Raw genomic sequence first — 9,867 nt, 5'->3', positions numbered from 1 at the left:
CACAAACAGCCAGCGGTTCCAACTTAAACCCCCTCCAGGACCCGCAGAAACTGCTAATTTCTGATGCCATTTTAAAAAACGCCACTCGGAGGACTAGCCACTCTCCTATCACTGTTTTGGTCAAAAGCTCTTTTACTGCTTGTTAGGATTATGTCGTTTGTATTTACGTAGTTTAAGGTCTTTAGTCTGGGCACAGGAGGAGCACATTAATATTCCACATTAAAAAAAAAACATATTTTTAGCAAGTTCAGTAAGCACATAAAATAATTTATTTTTGTTTTTAAGATTTAATATCCAATATATAGAAATATAACAGTGCTAACATCTTCACTATTATCCAGGCCATTTTTAGGAGTGGTTCTGTCTGGAGAAAACCAGTTTGGTATGTTCTATGCTATGGCTTGTGGTATGTATGCCTTTGAAATACTTATCCTTGGTTGTTTATTTCCTTCCAAGGTGTACATGCATCTGAAACCGGTTTTCCCTGTTCTTATACAGCCTTTACACCACTGCATGGAACAGTTCATAGTTAGTAAACTTGCACCATTCTCATCAGTATTTATGATACAACTTTTACACTGATGCATTAAACTGTTCATAGACTATAGACTCATCTCTTGTGGTCTTGGCATCTGGGCACAGGACCCTGAAAGGGGTGCAGGAGCTTCAATGGTTGTGCTGGGACTTGTAGTCCAACTGCAGACTGGCAGCTACAGGCAGCCCCGAGCAGCATTGCATGGCTCATAGACATGTATAGGATTCCTATAGAGGAGGCTGCAGAGAGGAGCAGGACTGGGAACCCAGAGTAGCCCTCATTATCATCATAGGCATGGACAGGACTGGGCTGACAAGCTTAGATATGGGACAGCCATGGGGCGACTGATGTGTGTGTATGTGTGTGTGTGTCTATCACCTGGGGGATCAGTCTGAAAAAACATTTAGGTGTGAACAGCTTCTTCTTCCCATACCAGCTTCTGACTTAGGACCTTTACACCCAGTGTCATCTCCACATTTTCCTCTTCCACATTTCATGTTCATTTCATGTTCATGTTCTTCATAATATTAAGAAACTGACCTAAAATCATGATTTTGTATATCCTTAGAAAAAATGTGACCTGTCCCTTTAAGAAAAAGTATCGGTAATTGGTATCGGTGAGTACTTGGAAAAAAGTATCGGTACTCGTACTCGGTCTTAAAAAAGTGGTATCGGTGCATCCCTAGTTTATACCGATTAAATGTGAGCATTTGTGTGTATAGTTATAGTTTAGAATGACATTTTGCAGAACAGAATACTGTTACACTGGTAATTTTCTGGGCAGAAGTGACCATGTTATAAATTCATGTTTATCTCTAAACAACACTAGCTAGACAGAAGTGGAGGAACCACATGTGAAAGCAGGTACAGAAGTAGTAAGTATTACTTCCCTTTTTAATCACATTTCTGGTGTGCCAATAGGATGTTTTATTTCCTGTTTATTTATAAATGTCTTTGTTTGTTCAGCTAAGCTAAAAAAGGGACTAATAAGTTAACTTTATTACACACAAATTGAATTTAAAGGCCCATACGTCCATAGATTTGAAAATTCTTGGCCATAAGATAATGGAAGTGTTGGTAGAAGAGATTGCAGTTGTTGAAAGCATGACTGGTTGTAATAGGGTTGCCACCTTTTCTTCAAGCGAAACCCGAACACTATAGCATCACACGGACATATTCTTTTGGGAGAATGAGTCTTGGCTTATTCATATGTAATGGGCACAACCCATTAATATGTAAATAACACAGTTGAGACTATTTTCAGTGGGGGGGGGCCAGTAGCCCCTATCTTAATTTTGGTTGCCCCTGTCTGCCTGACATCTTGTGTCTGGGTTCCTGGTGCCATGAAACCCAGACACAGCATTCAAAACCCGAACTGTCCGGGTGAAACCAGGACAGGTGGCAACCCTAGGTTGTAATAGTTTTTTTAATAACATAAATGATTCCTCTGTATTTAAGGCCTTTAAGGTCTTATGTGCATTAATCCTACTGTGGCACTGTAGGGTCTGTGCAAAGCCATCCCTGCTGGTTCTTCCAAAAAAACTGCCTGCCTGTTTCTGCAAGCTGCAGAATATTGTGGTGATCTGCAGTGGGCTGGGGCACAGAAAATTATAGACTCACCCAAAAGATTTGTAATTCTGTTCAGCAAGTTCTGCGATTTGCACACAATGAACAACACAAACTCTATCTGTATCACCAAATCTATGTGAGCAGAAAGGTGTAAGGTTGAAGCAATAAACCCTGAAGCCAACTTCCTGGCTATGCAGTTTGGCAGAGTAACCAAAACTACAAATGTTTTACAAAGTAAACAGCATATACAGTATATGTGCTTCAAATATCCATTTAGCTGATTGCTAAATCTATCATTAAAGCGTGCAAAATCACACAATTTGAACCGGGCCTTGTCAGGCTGCAAACATAATGTAAACACACAGCAGGTGTTTCTAAGTTGTTAGAAACCAAATTAAACTGACTTTAGAGTCTTTGTTGTGTTTTTTGACAACCTTTAAAAAATAATAACTTCACAAGCGGAGCCTACTGTCAGTAGGAGGGAAAAATGTCCAGCATCAGTAGCTAGCAGGAGGGAAACTCTCTGGTGTTGGCAATCAGTACGAAGAAAAAAAAGGCCTGGTGTCAGTGTCCGTGGGAGTAAGAATGCCCCAATGTTGGTGGGCAGAGGGGGCCACTGGGGGAAAAAAGAATAAGAAGCACTCTGTCAGTGGAGGCTGGGAGGGTACATTGGAGGTCAGCAAAGGCAGAAGGATACCATGGTGGTCAGTTGGGCCAGAGGGGTACAGGATTGGTTAGTGGGGGCTGATGGGGGACATTGGTGGTCAGTGGGGGCTCAAGGGGAACATTGGTATTCAGTGGCCGCTGAAGTAGTACACTGGTGGTCAGTGGGGGCTCATAGAGTACATTGGAGATCAGTAAGGGGTTTTAGGGTACCATGGGGGTCAGTGAGGACTGGAGGGGTACACTGGAGGTCAGTGGAGGGCGGAAGGATACCGAAGTGGTTAATGGGGGCCAGCAATAAATCACTATAACAGCAATCTACTGCTGTAGCGTGAGGCTGGACAGAGCAGCAACAGTTCTGCGTGAACCTCTACTGACAGGAAGTTCTGTTACGCCACTTGCAACATCACTACACTCCCGATGTAAACACTATGCAGCAGCATAGTGTTTACATTTGGTTTTACAGCTTGCTCCTATGGAGTGACCTGTAGAAGTATCAGAAGCCCAGAAGCCGATTTTTTTCAGGTCCTGGACTTAGTGCTGGATACCCGCTGTCACAAACAGCCAGCGGTTCCAACTTAAACCCCCTCCAGGACCCGCAGAAACTGCTAATTTCTGATGCCATTTTAAAAAACGCCACTCGGAGGACTAGCCACTCTCCTATCACTGTTTTGGTCAAAAGCTCTTTTACTGCTTGTTAGGATTATGTCGTTTGTATTTACGTAGTTTAAGGTCTTTAGTCTGGGCACAGGAGGAGCACATTAATATTCCACATTAAAAAAAAAACATATTTTTAGCAAGTTCAGTAAGCACATAAAATAATTTATTTTTGTTTTTAAGATTTAATATCCAATATATAGAAATATAACAGTGCTAACATCTTCACTATTATCCAGGCCATTTTTAGGAGTGGTTCTGTCTGGAGAAAACCAGTTTGGTATGTTCTATGCTATGGCTTGTGGTATGTATGCCTTTGAAATACTTATCCTTGGTTGTTTATTTCCTTCCAAGGTGTACATGCATCTGAAACCGGTTTTCCCTGTTCTTATCCAGCCTTTACACCACTGCATGGAACAGTTCATAGTTAGTAAACTTGCACCATTCTCATCAGTATTTATGATACAACTTTTACACTCCCCCCCCCACACACACACACACACACTGCAAGGGATAAATATTCATATTTGCCTGGCGGATTGGGAGATGAAGTGTAAAACTTTATTCCCTGCTCTATCTGTACGACCGCTCCCTCGAAGACTCCTTTCTAAGGCACCTGGGCCCACGCTTACTTCCTCATATACAATCCAGAATGAATAGATTGCCGATAGCCTAGAGTGTGAGGGAGAAGAGGAGAGTTTTGGAGCCTTCCAAGGCAAGGAATGAGTTAAGTAGTAATACAGCCCAGTGGCGTAACCAGAGTTCTGGGCACCCGGGGCAGAAATTTTTTTTCGCCCCCCCCATTATATAAACAACCACTGGAACTGTACCCTGCACCTCCCCCCCACACACACATGTTTTTATTTTAATTTTTCAAATTTTAATATTTTATTTTTTTTGAAACTTTTTCATTTTTTTAAATCAATTTTTATTTATTAATTAATTTTTTATTAAATATTTTTATTTTTTACTTTACTTTTAGGGGCTTCGGGGAAATATTGGGGGTCTAAACAGACCCCTGATATTTCCCTTTAAAAATAGAAAAAGAGATTGAGGACACAGAGTCCTCAATCTCTTTTTCTGTGTCCCCTGTTATCAATGAACAGGAATCCTTTATGAGTGTTCCTGTTCATTGATAACATGGTATGTTTACTATAACTACAATTATGAATGAACAGGAGGAGATGTAGATCACTCCCATTCATTCATAATTGAGGATATAGTATACATACCAGGTCCTCAATTATGTACAAACACTCAGCGATCACTGATCGCTGAGTGCTTGTACCCGTTCTCCTCTCTGACACACACTGTCATAGGAGGCTGCAAGAGGAGAGCCCAGCCTCCTGTGACAGCGCTGGCTGTCTCCGCCCCCACACCGCTCTGCTGCACTGTGATAGGCGGCCGAGCGGTGTGGGAGGAAAGACACCGGCCGCTCACAGCGCTCGTCCCGCAGCGCTCGGCCGGCTGTCATTTTCTCTCTGATTCCTTTCATCCCTGCTGGGCACTGCTCTGTGTCCCAGCGGGGATGAAAGGAATCACGGCCGCGCCGGCAAAACGGCAGGAAAATGTCACTTTCGGCATTTAGCCGAAAGTGCCATTTTCGGCCGGCGCCCCCCCTTCACTTTTCGCCCGGGGCCCGCGCCCCTGCTGCACCCCCGGTTGTTACGCCACTGATACAGCCTCTTCCTCTACCCCCTAGAGTTAATGATCATTTTACACTTGAAGTGCAGGAAGAGCCCTCTGCAAGTGTATTTTTTTTTTTAATTCCCGGAGTTAAGTTTAAAATGTACATCAAGCCAAAAATGTATTTTTCTAGTTTTGGACTCTCACCCCAGGCTCCATTAGTAAAATCTCCCCTTACTTCCTGTTCTGTTAAAAACTTTTTACCTAAAACGCAGTAAAGGAAAATCTGCAACAAGAACACACAAAGCATTAAAAATTTGACAGTATGTAAATTGCTCTGTAAACTGACGGTGCTTTATAAATACCTGTATTAATAATAGTACAGTAGTCCCCTGTACTATTATTAATATAGGTATTTATAAAGCACCGTCACTTTTCGGAGCAATTTACACACTGCACATTTACATCATTCCCTGCCCTCTGGGAGTTTACAGTTTAAAGTCCCTATCTCACATGCATACACATATTAGGGCCAATTTTAGACAAGAAACAATCCATTTACCAGCATGTCTTTGGAGTGTGGGAGGAAACCAATGTAAAGACAGAGTGAACATGCAAACTCTATTCAAATAGTGAGTTGACAAACTCTGGAACCTTAGTGTTGCAAGGCAAAAGTGCCAACCATGGAGTCACTGTACTGCCCAAAAGAGGCCAAAAAGAGACAAAAATATATTTTTGTCTTTGCTTGTTCTTTGAGAAGCCCCCCCCTACTCATCCCAAACTAAGGAAAAAAGAATTTGGCTGGGCATAAACTTTAAAATAAATTACACTATTGTCCATATTACACTTCCAGATGCCACACAGAGATGTCGCTGGGTGGCTCCATGAACATTTTGCTATGGGCCCCATGAATTGTAGTTACACCCATGGGTGTGAGCCCTGTATATAAGTTCCCCTGAAGAAGCCATGTTTTTTGGTGAACCATAAAGTGTTGGTGTAAGGTGTTTGTACACAATTTTTGGTTTGGGAACTTTATCTTTTGGTTGATGGGATTATGAAAGTATGATTTAAAGAAGGGCAGATATGTCTCAATCAGGAAGGCACTATACCTATATAGAGATAATCCGTCAATAGAATGGTGAGAGAGAAATGTCCCTATTAAGGAAAGAGGATATAAGAGCTGAGTTTAGGAAAGATAATCTTTCTAACTATAAAGATGATTGAATTACAAGGAAGAGAGGAAAAATTAAAAGAGGTACTGATGGAACAAAGAGACATAAGGCAGCCCTAAAGGAGACAACCATTTAACACTCCACTGGCTGTACAATTATATTTAAAGGAAGAAGAAAATAAGATTTCTGGAAAGAAGTGTTTTATAAAATTAAAGGTTACATTTTATTGTCCAGTGAGGAAAAATGTGTGGGTAATTTATAGACCGGCTCCATTTACATTTCTCTATTTCTGATGCAGCTTTTACACCACTGCATGGAATCTTAGAATGCTCAGATGTGAACATGGGCCATATAAATTAATGCAATTCCATGTCTTGAGTGCTTTGCCGCACTTACCTTTGAGCAACAAAACACCTAACTGTGAACGGGGACTGTTTACATCTTTGATCCTGATACAACTTTTACACCGCTCCACAAAACTGTTAGGGCTGAATTACACTTTTGCAACATGGTAACAAGTACAGTGCAGTGCTATTCATTTCTCCGTCTGGCCCGTCTGGTCCTCGGTCTTGTCCCGGCTTGGCCCGGCTGGTCCTCCGGCTTGCCCCGCTGTCCTCCGGCCTCTGTTCCCGCCGACCCCTGGTCCCGGTCCCGACCCTCAGTCCTGCCGCCTCTGCCGTCCTCTCTCCCGTCTTCTCGGCGCCTCTCGTCCCCACGCTGCTGCGCGCGCGCGTGTGCTTGCTCTCACTGCAGAAATCCTCCACAGACTAAAGAAGGAGTTGACCAGGGATGTGCTAAATTTACAATCCTTTGTGGGAATTGCCAGAAGAGTAGAACATGGGGCCGTGGGATTTCACCTACATTCATCACGTTCACCATCAAGACCCATTTTCTTGCGCCTGCTCAGTCAAGGCGATGTAGGGCAACAGTTTCAATATAATCAGACTGTTCTCAGAGAGAGAGATATGGAGATGCCGGGGATTGAACCCGGGGCCTCACACATGCAAAGCGTGCGCTCTACCACTGAGCTACATCCCCGTAGCGGGGATGTAGCTGCGGGGATGTAGCTACGGGGATGTAGTGAATACTTCTCTATACAATCCCTCAAAAATACTTCACAATTGGATGTCATATGCAAATGACAAATGCCCTCAGACGGCAAGAAGCATGCAGGTCAACATTTTGTGCCATGCGCTCCTGCTCTCAATTGAAGGAAGTATAACGTATACATCTAAATCCATTACAGCATCCATAGAAAGGATTGAGCGAATTCCCCTTCCTATATTCTTTGAGTATAATGAATGGCCTGATGATAGAGAGAACATCCTTACACCAGCAGCCACACATTCTGAACCTCACCTACTCCATCTTGCAGACTACATTCCATCAATTGACAACATTGTCAAAATCCTGATTCTTCTGATCAGAGACATCCTGAGAGTACACAAGTATGTTAGCAGCACAATAGTTGCTGTATAACTTATGTTAAAAAAAACCCAATCTAGATTGAGTCTGTGACAATTATAGTCAGCTTAAAGATTTGCAAATATTGTTTTTTCTGAAAGAAAATAACAAAAAAAATTACAAAACAGACAATAAGCAACAGTTAAATAAAAGGGATTAAAAGTGTAAAGTATATAGCAAAGATTGCATGATCTTTGGTTCCGTCCAACTTGCTTGCAGAGAAAGTCCAATCTGATGTATCAGAGTCTCTGGCTATTAAAACCATGGCCAATCAGCATCGAGCCGGCCAAACATCAGTGTAACCACATTTTATACAGGTGACTCTTTCACAGTTAAAATTGTGGAATACGAATAGAGTTTAGCTCTGGTAGTTAAAAAGCAAACACAGAATGTGTAGTTGCTCAAACCCTATTTTATGACATCTGCATTTCATCTAACTTTCTTGGCTTTGTTTAAGTCTAAGGGTCCTCTCACTCATCTTCTTTATAGTTCAAATGGCACAAGGTATGCAAACTCCTCGGTCACCTCTCTGTAGACATACAGCAGGTGAGGCAAATATAATTCCTGGGCCATTCCATGCAACTTTACAAACAACCTCAGCATCTGTTTCAGCATCCCATTAAAACGGTCAAACAGGCTGCTCATTTGTGGGTGGTACAGATTACCGACAATTAGGGATGCACCGAAATTTCGACCTCCGAAGCATATCGGCCAAAAATAGAGAAATGCCCAAAGTATAATTTTTCAGCTGAGATTGTGATGCATCCAGAGTTTCTATCCTCCTCGCTGGGCACTGCTGTGTGTTTTATTTTTGGTTTTGGTCTGAAATTTCCCTTTTGGTGCACCTCTACTGACAATATGTGTCAACTTTATTTACTGATGGACACAAACTGCAGACCTTGATAACTAGGAAGCTCTGAAGGGAACCCTACTCTTGTAAAGTCTCTCAGTAGGGTGTCAATTACCTTGTGCGTCCTGAGGAAGGATAGTGCCACCGCCTCTGGGCTGACCAGGTGGTATAATCCACCTATTTGCCTGTACTACTGGGGATGGTTAGTGGCCCAATGATATCCATCACCACCCTCTTAAAAGGTTCATCATTTGCAGGCAGATTGTGGTGGAGCCCTGTGCCTTCCCAACCTGCTGGCAGAAAACAAAAAATTGACAGTAGCTAACAATGTTAGTTTTTTTACTTTTTTTGGCTTTTTGTCTTAATTCTTGCAAGATACAGGAGAAGAGGAGTAGCTGGAATAACACAAGTGTGTGGAAAGTCAGTCTGGAGTGCTAAACTGCACTGAACATTGCTGTGAACTGTTCCTCTGTGGGGAAGTAACCTGAAAGCCCTGGTCTTTCACTTCCTCTGGGTAAAGCTCACCACACAGGTTATAATCTGATTATACAATCTCCATTAGATCCATCAACAACTATGTAGTGCAAGGACCTGCCTGACTGCATGCAGATTGATTGGATGGACTAGGTAGGTCCTCCTATTACATAGATTTTGTAAATCTCAGGCTAGGTTCACACCTAGGCGATTGAGCTGGTGCGCTTTTTTTGTGCAGTTGTCACGCGTTTTTGTTTGTGTAATTGTGCTCTGAAAACTGCACGGTTTTCAATGCATGGAGATGTCTTCCATAGACTTGAATCCAAAGCTCTGTTTTCTGGGATATCGCGCAGCTGTGCTGTGAACTGTGAAGTGTTCCTCTGTGGGGAAGTAACCTGAAAGCCCTGGTCTTTCACTTCCTCTGGGTAAAGCTCACCACACAGGTTATAATCTGATTATACAATCTCCATTAGATCCATCAACAACTATGTAGTGCAAGGACCTGCCTGACTGCATGCAGATTGATTGGATGGACTAGGTAGGTCCTCCTATTACATAGATTTTGTAAATCTCAGGCTAGGTTCACACCTAGGCGATTGAGCTGGTGCGCTTTTTTTGTGCAGTTGTCACGCGTTTTTGTTTGTGTAATTGTGCTCTGAAAACTGCACGGTTTTTGTGCAGTTAGTAAGTTAGTATAGATAGAAGTTTTACATAGTGTGTTTGCCTATATATTTTCTCATAGTTAAATCCATGTGTTATCCTATGCTGCCATCTAGTGGCCTTTGTGATATCACACATGTCTTTTCTGTATTTCATACTGCTGCGTATGAACGTTACCAGCGACTGTCTGCAAAATA

General features: G+C 42.4%; 1 non-coding gene across 1 annotated transcript; it reads right to left on the bottom strand.

The window, feature by feature from the left end:
• Nucleotides 1-7,188: 7,188 nt before the first annotated feature.
• Nucleotides 7,189-7,260, bottom strand: TRNAA-UGC. The gene has a single exon. It is a non-coding gene; the product is annotated as a tRNA-Ala (tRNA).
• Nucleotides 7,261-9,867: the final 2,607 nt, after the last annotated feature.

The sequence above is a fragment of the Nanorana parkeri genome, unplaced genomic scaffold (assembly GCF_000935625.1).
Source record: "Nanorana parkeri isolate BGI_ZX_2015 unplaced genomic scaffold, ASM93562v1 scaffold512, whole genome shotgun sequence".
NCBI lineage: Eukaryota > Metazoa > Chordata > Amphibia > Anura > Dicroglossidae > Nanorana > Nanorana parkeri.
This window is presented reverse-complemented; position numbering and strand designations above follow the sequence as displayed.